Source organism: Anopheles aquasalis, chromosome 3 (assembly GCF_943734665.1).
Source record: "Anopheles aquasalis chromosome 3, idAnoAquaMG_Q_19, whole genome shotgun sequence".
Taxonomy (NCBI): domain Eukaryota; kingdom Metazoa; phylum Arthropoda; class Insecta; order Diptera; family Culicidae; genus Anopheles; species Anopheles aquasalis.
The window spans coordinates 5,671,162-5,682,430 of NC_064878.1; the positions used below are offsets into that span (position 1 = coordinate 5,671,162).

The window sequence follows — 11,269 nt, forward strand, 5'->3', positions numbered from 1 at the left end:
AAGACGCACTACGTTATGTGTGGAAAATGTCGTCAATACTCTTCTCTCTCTCTCTCATCTGCTACTTTCTTACAATTTCAATTAACCAAAAAACCAAGGTGTGACCAAATCACAAACAATGCACTTCAGATCAGCATCCCCCGGCAACAGCGGCGGTGGATCGGTTGCCGCATCGCCTACTCCATAAATCGAATTACACGCTCGCCAATTCTCGCCAGTTCTGACTACTGTCGCTGCGCGAACGACCGACCGAACAAACGAACGAACGCGACGCGGTTTGAGGACCATCCCGCGCCCCCCCCCCCCCCCCCCCCGGGTCGTCTCAACCCACCATCGCTCGAAACGCGACCGAGTTCAAGGTCAACATTTTCGGCAAACTCGCCACTGCCGCTGCCGTCACCAATACCACCACACCACGCAACACATACACACAGGAGAGTTGGTTCGTTTTTTGAAAAAAAGATAAAAACACGCAAACGGTCACTCACCGCGAACGCACGCTGTTTCCGTGTTTGGTGAGTGCGCGCTCGCTCGTCCACACAATTTTGAAGGCCAGGAACGACGACAGCGACGACGACGACGACGACGACCACACGCATGGTGAAAGGAGGAGTGGGTGGTGGTTGGTTACACACGCGTCACGCGCCACCGGACGGTACGGGGGAGACGATGCAAGGAGAAAGAACTGCGCCGTGATCCCGTGAAATGGTGGAAGCGAGAAGGCGGAAGGCACACTCTCTCTTACTCTGGCTTTCAGAAACCATTTATGCTGCCCGTCACGGTCCCGAGCGTTGGACTGGCCTACTAGATTTGAATTCCGTCACGCTGCTGCTGCTGCTGCTGTTGCTGTCCGCGCTCAGCTCTGTCAGAACTTTTACTTTTCACACTCTTCTTCTTTGCAGGTGATAGACTCCATCACGTCCAGCGTCAACTGGCATGTTTTGGGGTCCCAAAGACAACCACAGGATCTTTGTTTTGTTGTTCGGTTGTGTTCAAATTGCCCCAAAATCATCTGATCCAGTTTGAGCGACGAGCAAAAGAGGTAACGAGAACAGTTCTTCCCTTTCCCACTCAGAACACTAAACACACATTCTAAGAGGCACAGAGACCAACTTTCTCATATTCAAATGATCCTCCCCGTCCACCCCGGGTATCGAAAAATCGAATTACAACACAACCGACGCTGACCGACACAAACACGAAAGTTCTGCTTCTGCGGCCCCCCCGGTCTCATCTCCAAAACGGCGTGAGGTTCTAGCCGCCCGGTGAGACGAGCTATCTCACGCCGTGAGTCGGCATCGAGTGCTCGCTCGCACCCGTACTCGGCCAGACTTGTACTCTGTCGCTCTCTCTTTCTCGCTCCTTCTCGCTAGCGGTCTATAAAAAGACACGGGAAACGATTTTCATGGTCACCATTTCACCTTGAATATGAGAGTTTATTACTTTTGATTGAAGGAGGAGCAGTGGATCATAATATTCAACTGGCCGGCGCACACGATGCGCTACGCGTGATCTGATTATCGCGGATCACACTTTCAAACGGGATCTAGCGCGGTGCACAGCTCATAACGAGCCAATCGAGTAGTCTCTGATTATTGGACTCGGTTCCTTTGGGGCTTTCCTTTATTCCTCGCCTGCTGCTGCGATGATGATGCAACGGTCTCGCTTCCACAGCCGGCTTCGGTCACTAGTTTTCCTTCCCTCTCACGCTCTCGAGCGCACGCTCCACCCGAAAGGGAGGTAGGAGGGCGTGTGAGAAGAGGGTTCATGTTCACTTCAGCACCGGGTCAAGGCCCTGCCAGAGCAAACTCAAGGCCACCGACCGACACAACACAACGGGAGGCGACACACACTCACATAAACAACACAACGACAACGACAGCGACCAAGACGACGACCAGCATCAGCAGCGGCGCGTTGTGAATCCCCATCGCAGGCCACCGAAAGAACGAAACTACAAAACAGAATGGCAAAACAATACAAAAAAAAATGGCAGACCACTTGGCGAGGGGGGTGTCCGCCAGCCGGCCAGCCAGCCAGCCAGCCGGTTCCCGCTGGTTCCCGGCGCGGTTTGCTTTGATTTGCGTTTGACGCAGCACCGTCTTCTTCTTCACGTTTCGATGGCTAGCGCCGCATAATCCGATGTTCGATGCGTGCTGGTGCCGTACACACCCGGCTCTAACACCGTTTTGTTTTCGATTTCACCGGCAGCAGCGCCGGCCGCAGGGTGGTTGTGTCACCCATCAGGGGGTCGGTCCGGAGGTCAAACAAACACTCGCCCAGTAGAACGCACCTTTTTGGGGTTTTCAATCAGGAAATCAAAGCAACCATCGAACCGAGGATGGATGATCGAAGCTAAAAAAAAACCGAGCCTCACACGATGGGCCCACGGAAAACACACAACACGGCGACGAGCACGAGCGACCGGCGGCAGCCAACACGACGACGTCGACGACGAGCTACGGGAGTGGCCGTCCTAGCCTTTCGAAGGATTTTTCTTCACTAAATTTCGCTTTCGTTGGGCCTGGACTCGATGCTGCTCCGGCGGTTGCTTCGATGGTTGGCTCGAACTCGCGCACACGCTCGTCGTCTCAGAGCAGCACCACTACAACGACGATAAACGGGGGGAACGGTGGCACAGGCGGGAGCGGGACGGGCCCCCTTTTTCCATTCCGGGAGACAACCACCCCGCCCTGCCTTCATCCACCTTCTCTTCCGTGTTTCCTTTTCCACCGGGAGCGCACTCTCTTTCGCTCTCTCTCTCTCTCGTTTCGTTCTCTCTAGAACGCGAGAGGATCGAGGCGAGTGTGTGAGCGAGAGAGAGCAAGAGTGTGAGTGAGAGGGAGCGTTCTCGCCCCGCTGCACCCGCACCGCGTTCCTGGCCGATGCACTCTGGCGGTTGGTGCAGGGTGCAGTGTGAGTTAGTACATAAACCGCAGCAGGCCTTTGGGAGAAAAAGGGGGGGGGGGGGGGTTGTTTGGGCTCGTCGTTCTCTATTGTTGTGTGAGAGAGCATCACTCCTCGCCCCCGCCCCCCCCCCCCCCCCCCTATGCACCTGCACCCTCCCTAAACAGTGTGTTACAGAAAACAGAAAACTACAAAAAATTACCCCTTCAGTTGAGTTGCTACGATGTTATTCTGAGGGATGTTGATTTCCTCAAAAAAAGCATTGGAAAAATTCTTCAAATTTCATAGAATAAGATTGTTCTGAATAAGTCAAATCTAGAACATGTGCACGAAAAGGATTCACTTACTGTATCTTCCGACTCACCTAAATTCATGCCTTCCTGTACCGCTTTCTCGCTCGCTCACGCGCCACCGGAACTCCTTTACCTACTCACCTACTGTCACCGCACCCACCTTCTGGTGTGTATGTGTGCGCGACCGGGAGTCCACGACCTTCCATGACCGGTGTCTCGTCCCCGTCCCGTTACACAACTTTCCCCTCGAGCACGGCCACTTCACACGCATTGCACCCGGTGCCATGAACCACCCTCCAGAGAGAGCGAGAGCAGGACTCGTGTCCTCTTCCTGCTTGTTCGCGAATGCACCACCAGGACAGGCACCAACACAGACACTGGCACTGAGGGGTGAAAGAGGAGCAGACAGCTTCCCCGGTGCCCAGGACTTGGCCGGAGATTGCAGCACCGACCAGGAGCAGTAGCACCTTGCGCTGCGGACGACCGCGGGACGAATATCCTTTCAGAGCAGAGGAAGGGGGCCAGACACAACCAGGAACCGACCGACGATATCGTTCCATGGAACACGGGAAGAGGGGTTTCAGGAAGGATATTTTTCCGGGATTTTCCCTTTCCATTCATACAGTATGCAATGGCGTGGTTAGCGCTGCTCTGGGACATTATTTTTATGATATTTTTGATAAGAAATAAGGCAAAAAATTAGAATTTCTTTGATTTATCCAAATGATTTCACATAAATTTGATTTCGATTGTCAAAATGCTCATCGCAGTAGCCAGGATTTAAGATTTTCTTTGGTTGATTGGAGACTACTTCGATTATTTTTTAAAATTAATTTGCTTTTATGTAAACAATGATCAAACATACTGTGTGCATAATTTGCATACTTTTACCTCTTATTGCTTAAGTAATAAAATGAAATGTCCCTGTGTCTGTGCGTTTCCTTACATCCTTCCTAAAGGATCGACCTAACATTAGAACGTGCTGCAGTAATTGTTCTACGCAATTTTCTGGAGCGAACACCCAATTCACCCTCGAGCCAAACGCCCCGCAGTCGTTGTCCAGATTTTGGTGGCTGGCTGTCGGTATCTATCCCCCGGTCGGTGGTGTCCTGTGCTGGATACGTTTCTTGCACTAGCGACAGGTGAAAGCGTATTGCAATTAGAATCCTCCCACCAAGGACGACAGGTAGCTGATGACTAACGTCATTGCTGTTGTTCTAGGAATGCTTCCAATTACCTCGTCAGACAAGCTGGACTTCTATGGCAGTTGACGTCGCCAAAGAATGATGCAAGATCAAGGACAGACCCGATGGACCGCGTATGCGTAAGCGGTTCATTGTGTGCCACGCTCACGTAATGACGTTGATTTACCACCTCCCCTGCTAGAAACTCCATTTCTAGAGAACTTGTTTCTAAACCATTCAGTGGCAAAGCACGTTAGGAGTTGTAACACTTCAACCTTATTCTATGGTGGAGTAATTCTTTGAAGGGATTCAATTCTTGGCGAAAGTGAAATGAGGTAAGAAGGAAACATCTGAAAGAGGACAAATAACAAAGAGGATAAAAGCGAATATAAAATTTAAAAAGAACTTTTTCTGCGAGGCGCATCTGTGTGCGTGAAGACGGCTGCCTGTTAAATACCGGAAACCATTAACTAGAACCATAACTCGTTCTTCTAGCAACAATAACAAAGTGCTGATTATGATCATTCCGATTGCCCTATTGATAAGACTGACTGGGCGACTCGCTGAGCGAGCGAGCGAGGAAGTGAGAACGATCCTCCATTCTTTACAACCGATCCATAGCAACCTTCGATCCCATCGCTACACGCGTCAGGCGCCCGTGTCGCGTAAGCCAATGCCTCATCAATAATGCACGCTCTGAGGTGTTGAAGCGAGCTGCTCGGTTGCAGTTTGTTGTTGTTGCACCACGCACCACCACCACAACTGGCCGCGTGGCCGCGCACCGTAAACGGCTTTACCGTTATGTCGCGAGCGAGCGAGCGAGCGAGCGACCGAACGCGTGCGTCCGCGCGAACACAGGAAAACCTTGAAGTTCCGCGCACACTGCGATCGCGCTGCCTATATTTATCAATCCCTCTACTGACTGACTCCTCACTCGGCCAACCGGTCGCGGTGTTGCTGAATGTTGGTTGCGTTAGAATTAGAACGCGCACGGGCGCGTAGAATGGCCGCACCAAAAAGGGAAAGTGCCGTGGAAGTCCAAGTGGCGAGTGCGCGTAAAGTGTGGCGAGCGAGTGAGCGTAAACCAAACGCAACCGCCAACCGGTGACGCCTCGAGAACACCTGAGAGCAGACGCACAGACACGGGTTCGGGCCAGGAAAGGAACAGGGTACGAAGAGAAGGGAACGAGACGAGTTAGACGAGTGCCGTGAATGGTTCTGAAGGTCGCTGCGACGACGGCGACGGCTGCGTCTGTCTGCTGAATGAAGCTGTAAATCTCGTGGTTGGCCCACATCTCCACTGCTTCCCCCCTTTTCTATTGGCACACTAACAGCATTCGCTAATCGGAACTCGGTGGCGCGAAGGGCGAATAATAGGTTCCACGGAAGTTGCTCGCGCTCGTCTCTCTCTCGCTCTCTCTTGCGTGGCATTCTGTCGCGCTTTCTCCTTGTGCGTCTGCGTCCTCGACGAATCCTTCGTTCCGGGAAATGCGCTTAATCGGGCATTCTGCGCAAAGACGCACGCGAGGCGAGCAGACGGGTTAAGGCGGGAATCGCAAAACTGTTTTTTTTGGGGTCGCGTTGAGCCTGGGAATGGTGGAATCCTCATTTCCTGGACGCCACGATCTGACCCTGTCTTTTATGGGCTTCCCTGTTCCCTTCTGTTCTACATTTTGAGCAGGTTCTGAGAAAGAGGGAAACATAATTTCATTTGGCTCAACCTGCGATCGAGCGGATCGCGCTTTGTTCGATGTTCGAGTTCTGCTAATGCTGGATTCTGTTCCCCGAGCCACAGTTTAATGCTTTTTGGATTCGCTGTTTGAGTGATTGGCGCAGGAGGTCAGCATAAAAGTTGCGCGAATACCGGGAAACCCCATTCGAAGGACGAATGGTAAACGGTACGATCGCTCTTTGAGTTCCGATGTTTTTTATACGTCTTTTGTTAAGAATAAGGAAGACAATAATTGTAAGGAAATGAATTTTTAAAATACAATCCAAGACAGTCTAACAGCCAGTAACCCACTAATGGTACTTTAATTTTAAAACAGTTATCGCCCAACGCTCAGACCTCTAGGTGAGTTGCACGTTGGCCGTTGAATAGTCCTGCGCCAGACACCAAAAACCGCATCGCCATCTAGCACTCTACTGGGCAGGATAGCGAAAGTCAGGACGATGGCAAAAAAAAATGCCAAAAATCCTCTTTCCACAACTCGAGGGGATGCCTTTCCGTGCAAAAAAAAAGCATCATCTACACTAGACTGCGTGTTCGGGGCGCCCCAAACTCCCTGAACTGTAAGTACTCGTTAATGGGAAGTTCGAAGCTACTTGAGGCACCCCCCGGGTAAGTAATACCAGTAATAAGACACCACCTAGCCCCTCCTGCCTGCGCGCTAAGAATGGTTTTTGGCTAGTTGACTCGCTTTTGTAGGACAGAAGCCCGTATGCAATACAATTCCGCTCCCCAGCCCCCTCGGAGACCGGAGATTGTAAAATGTTCTACTCGAACTCGAAGAGAGAGAGAGAGGTGCCAGGAAGGATGTAGTACATCAGTCTGTGCGCCATTTCTACGTCGCCCATTATCTGCACAGCCCGACACACAATGTACCCTTTCCCCCCGGGGGGGTTGCGCGCCAGACATGAAGCGATGGCGTCTAGCTGTTTATGTTCTGAATCCTGGCACGTCCTAGAAGCGGCGATTGGAAGTCGTCTAGAGGCCGTGCCGTGCCGGGCCGGGAATATCGGCCAGACAGCGGTAGTGTGAGGATCCGCAATCCAGCGAAAGGGGGGTCTATAGGCCTCTCAGACAGACTGCCTGAACTCCGGACCCCGGGATGTCTGCCTGTCTGGGATGGGAATAGAGTGAGTAAGCTCCCGCTACTGCGTTGGATACGGACAAAGAGTTGGAGCTCCCCCCCCCCCCCCCCCCCCCCCCTCTTGGAGTACACACAATCCAGGAAAGTGTAGTTGGTAGCCGGGAGTTTCCTTTTATCCTCTGCGATTCCCGGTCCGTAGCGTACTATGTAAAAGTAGGTCTTTGGGTTGGGGGTCGCGCCATTGCTGCTGCTGCTGCCGATAGGCCTCGTTTGGTGTTTTTTCTTTTTTTTTTTGGAGAACCTGCCGCAGATGCAAGCAGAGTTGTTGGAGTTGGAGCAACTGCGAGTTGGTGTGGTGTGAGTAATAATCAATTCCGGGCTACTAACCGGAACTCCTGCCAGGGAGGGACTCGCTGAACTCGCCAGATGTAAAGGACGAAGGAGGCGGTGGTGAGTCAGGCCAGGCGACTGCAGTTCACCGTCGCCGTCATCGATGCGGCTCGTACTCCGGTTATCATGGTGTTGGTGGTCGTCGCAGGAAGTATATAGGAAATAGTAAATAGGGCCAGACAGCCAGCCAGCCAGCCAGCCAGCCAGCCAGCCAGCCAGCCAACCAGCCAGCCAGCCGCCGGGCACTCGAGTGCGCATGTTTCGTATGTCCTTGCCCTTGGTACGGGTTCATCGTTCATACGACGGTTGGCTCTATCCTGCTCACGCTTTCCGGCTCCCTGTTACGCCGTCTCTTTTTCTCTCCCATGCTGTCGCTCTCTTGTCTGCCTGGTTGCTTCGATCGGTTTCGCCGGCTCACAGACAAATTGCGAAACTTGTGCCGGGTGCGAATCCTAGGAGCACCGTTGGCAGGATTGCAAAAATGGATTCTAAATGAGAGAGTGGACGCGACGAGCAATTTGGCCGCGCTGAAGCAAATCCCCCCCCCCCCCCTCGGGGGTGCCTAGAATGAAGTCTGGGTTTGAAGCCACGCACGTCCCGTTCCGTCGTAATCCTTCGTCTGATATTGTTTTGCGTTCCCTGCGACATCGACGATGAGCTTATAAAACCAATTCTTCGCTTCATTTGCTGTTGCGTTGAGCTGCTGGCGGACATCAGACACCCGACCGGACCGGACCGGACAGTACAGTGTCGACATCGACATTGTCCTCCCCACAAAAACGTCAATAACCGAAATCTAGGTGCCTCGTCCTGCGCAGATACGGAATATTTGGCAGCTAACGCTTCGCACACCGCGTCGGTTAGGTGGTCAATGGCAGACAGACAGACGACCTCCTGCTCCTTTTTTGGAAGCCACCCCCTCCCTCCCTCCCTCCCTCCCTCCCTGTCTGTGTGCGTGGCTCTGACACAGAACATCGTTCTTGTCGTCGTCACCTCGCTGGAGTGGGCACTTTGTGGGTCGTCTGCACAGCGAGAAAGAGAGAAGGAAAGAGTCGCAGTTCCGTCGTTCCGTCAACAACTTTGCTCGGTGAGCCACCTCTTCATCATGCGGCGGGGTTTGTGCCACCGTCTGGTGGCCCTTCCGCCCCCTTCGCGACGCGTGCTCGGTGGCATTTTCAGGTTCAGGTCATTATTATATGGTCGTTTCGTGTTCGTTCCACTTCCACTCGAGCGAAGATGACGAGGACGACAAGGACTTGTGGAGGAAACCGAACACCATGGGAGAGGGAGAGAGAGAGAGAGAGAGAGAGAGAGAGAGAGAGAGAGAGAGAGAGAGAGGAAGGGAGACAGAGTATATAGTGTGGAATGGGTCATCATACCGACCCGCACATCGGTGGCAAACATAAATAATAAAAACTTGAGCTCGATACAATAAAACAACGAACGGGTACGAACCGGAATTCGCTAAGGATAACCGGGGAAAGCAATCGACTCCCTGCCAGTGTCCTAGTTACAGTCTACTGGCGGGATCTTGGAGTTCTGTTTATGTGTCGCGCCCGATGTCCGATCGGTCGTTGAACGGTTTGATGGTGGCAAGATGCTGTATCTTCGCCGTTAGCGGAAGCGTCTATATCGCCGGTCCAACCGGCCGACGGTCGAGTTCAACAACATGCCACATTTCGCGGACCTGAGCGCATATGTCGTTGTCCTGCTGGCAGGACAATGATCGAGCCACGGCAAGCAAGCGAACGAACGAACGAGCACGGAAACAAAGCGCCATAAGATGCGTCACGGAAGAAACTGGACTCTGGGGAGCGCACAAGAAGTCGTATTTAATTATTAATCGTGTGGCACGAATGAGGCTAAACCTGTTGTGGGAGGATTGGCGTGGTTCACTGGCGATTTAATTGAGATTATGGCAGCCAAGCCAAGACAAAGAACAGGTCACCGATCTGTGGACCAGGTCGCTGATATTTCTTGGAATTTTTGCTTCGCTCTCCATTGTTCATAAGATTAGAAAATGACAGAAACACGGAAATGGCAGCACGCATCGTTTGCATCCCAGAAGGTCATGCTTTCAAAATTTACAGAATCAAAGTGCAAAATGGCCTACTTATGCCTAAAGGGGGGCAAGGTATACATTTTTTGTGACATTTTTTATTTGTATATTTCTGATAACCCACTCCGCAGCTACGCTCGGCACCGTTTTTGGTACAAATCAAAAGACTTGCCCGTTTAAGCGACGAACCCGGTTTGATCGTAGTGTGATCACTTTTTCAACTTCAAAAATTTGCCAAAAATCCAAAAATTCGAAAATCAAGAACAACTTAACGGGGCTGCCTTGATAAACTTATAATCTATCAAATGAATAGCGATTTGTATATTTTAGATGACCCAGCACGTGGCTACGATGGGCACCGGAAAAAGTACCTTTTCGATGCGACGTCTTCTTAAATTTAATGCCATGGATGTAGTTTTTAATAAATCGTCCCCAAAAAAAGCGCAATTTTCTTGAAAAGTTTTAGTTTAATATGATATTCACTTAAAAATAATAAGTAGAATGGTTTCTTCGCAAAAAATCAACAAAAATGAGCCTTTTTTGGACCAGAATTAATCTTATGCCCTCCTTTGGGCCAAGATTCCAATTATGGTTCACGTTAAAAGGGATGATTTTAACCATGGAAAAGAAGTGTATCCCGTCGTTGGTAAAAAAATATACAGAAAAAAACTCAAAAAGAACAGGCATTTGTGAAGGAATCAAAACATGCTAGCGAACCAGTAGAGCACAACTAACAGCCAAGAGGAGGATAGAAATGAAATGAAAAGCAGCAAAAAAAGAAAAGAGAAACCACACACGATACATTCGCCCATCATCATTCATTGAGCATCGTTCATCGCCAGTGCTCTGCCAGAGAACATCCGCAAACCAGCGACCGATACGCTTACGCTGTACAGCGCACTATTATCGGAGCACTTGGCTTGGCCCTTCGGACACGGTGAATGGTGCTGGGCTGTGATGTGATGTAGAGAGCAAGAAAAAGCACATTTCTTTCGCAAAGCAGTCAAGGCGTCCTTCGATGGTCGCGCACTATTCAATGACCTCAGCAACCACTGGAGCAATCAACTTTGACGCTAGCCTGCGCTTGTGCTCGTACTGGTGCTGGTGCTGTTGCTGCTTATGCTGGTTAGTCCCTATTCCTGTGTCCCTTCATCTTCTCAAAACACCCGCGGCACCGATGGCACCGTGGTAGGAAACCATCATCATCACCATCGATCTCTTCGCTACGCTACGACGACGACGACGACGACGGTGGGCTCATCGTTTTGCTGTGTTGTGCTCATTTCCGCTGTTCTGTTCCATTACACAAAGGCACGCAGCGCAAACGGGGAGTGCATTCGCGCCGGTCGGTGCCTACGAGGCCATCCCGCCGGGCGAAGGCCATCCTCAGCCATGCATCCCCAACGCCACCAACGCGAGATGCAGTGAAGGTGGCAGACCACCACCACCGGGACTGGGAACACTCTGAAGCGAGAGCGAGCGCCAGGGAAACTCAGCACAGTCCATGCCATGGAAACAATCAACCTAGCATGAGGGATAGAGAGAGAGAGAGAGAGAGAGAGAGAGAGAGAAAGAAAGAAAGAGAATGGAAGTTCTTCGACGAGAGCAAGCACGCACCGGGAA

At 51.5% G+C, this 11,269-nt stretch overlaps 1 protein-coding gene across 1 annotated transcript in view; it reads right to left on the minus strand.

The window, feature by feature from the left end:
• The window catches only part of LOC126576394 (ecdysone-induced protein 75B, isoforms C/D), an 87,555-nt gene extending 85,188 nt beyond the window's left edge, over positions 1–2,367 (minus strand). The window contains exon 1 of the mRNA XM_050237652.1: positions 2,294–2,367. The gene's annotated coding sequence lies outside the window, so the exon portion shown is untranslated. The remainder of the gene's footprint in view (positions 1–2,293) is intronic.
• Positions 2,368–11,269: the final 8,902 nt, after the last annotated feature.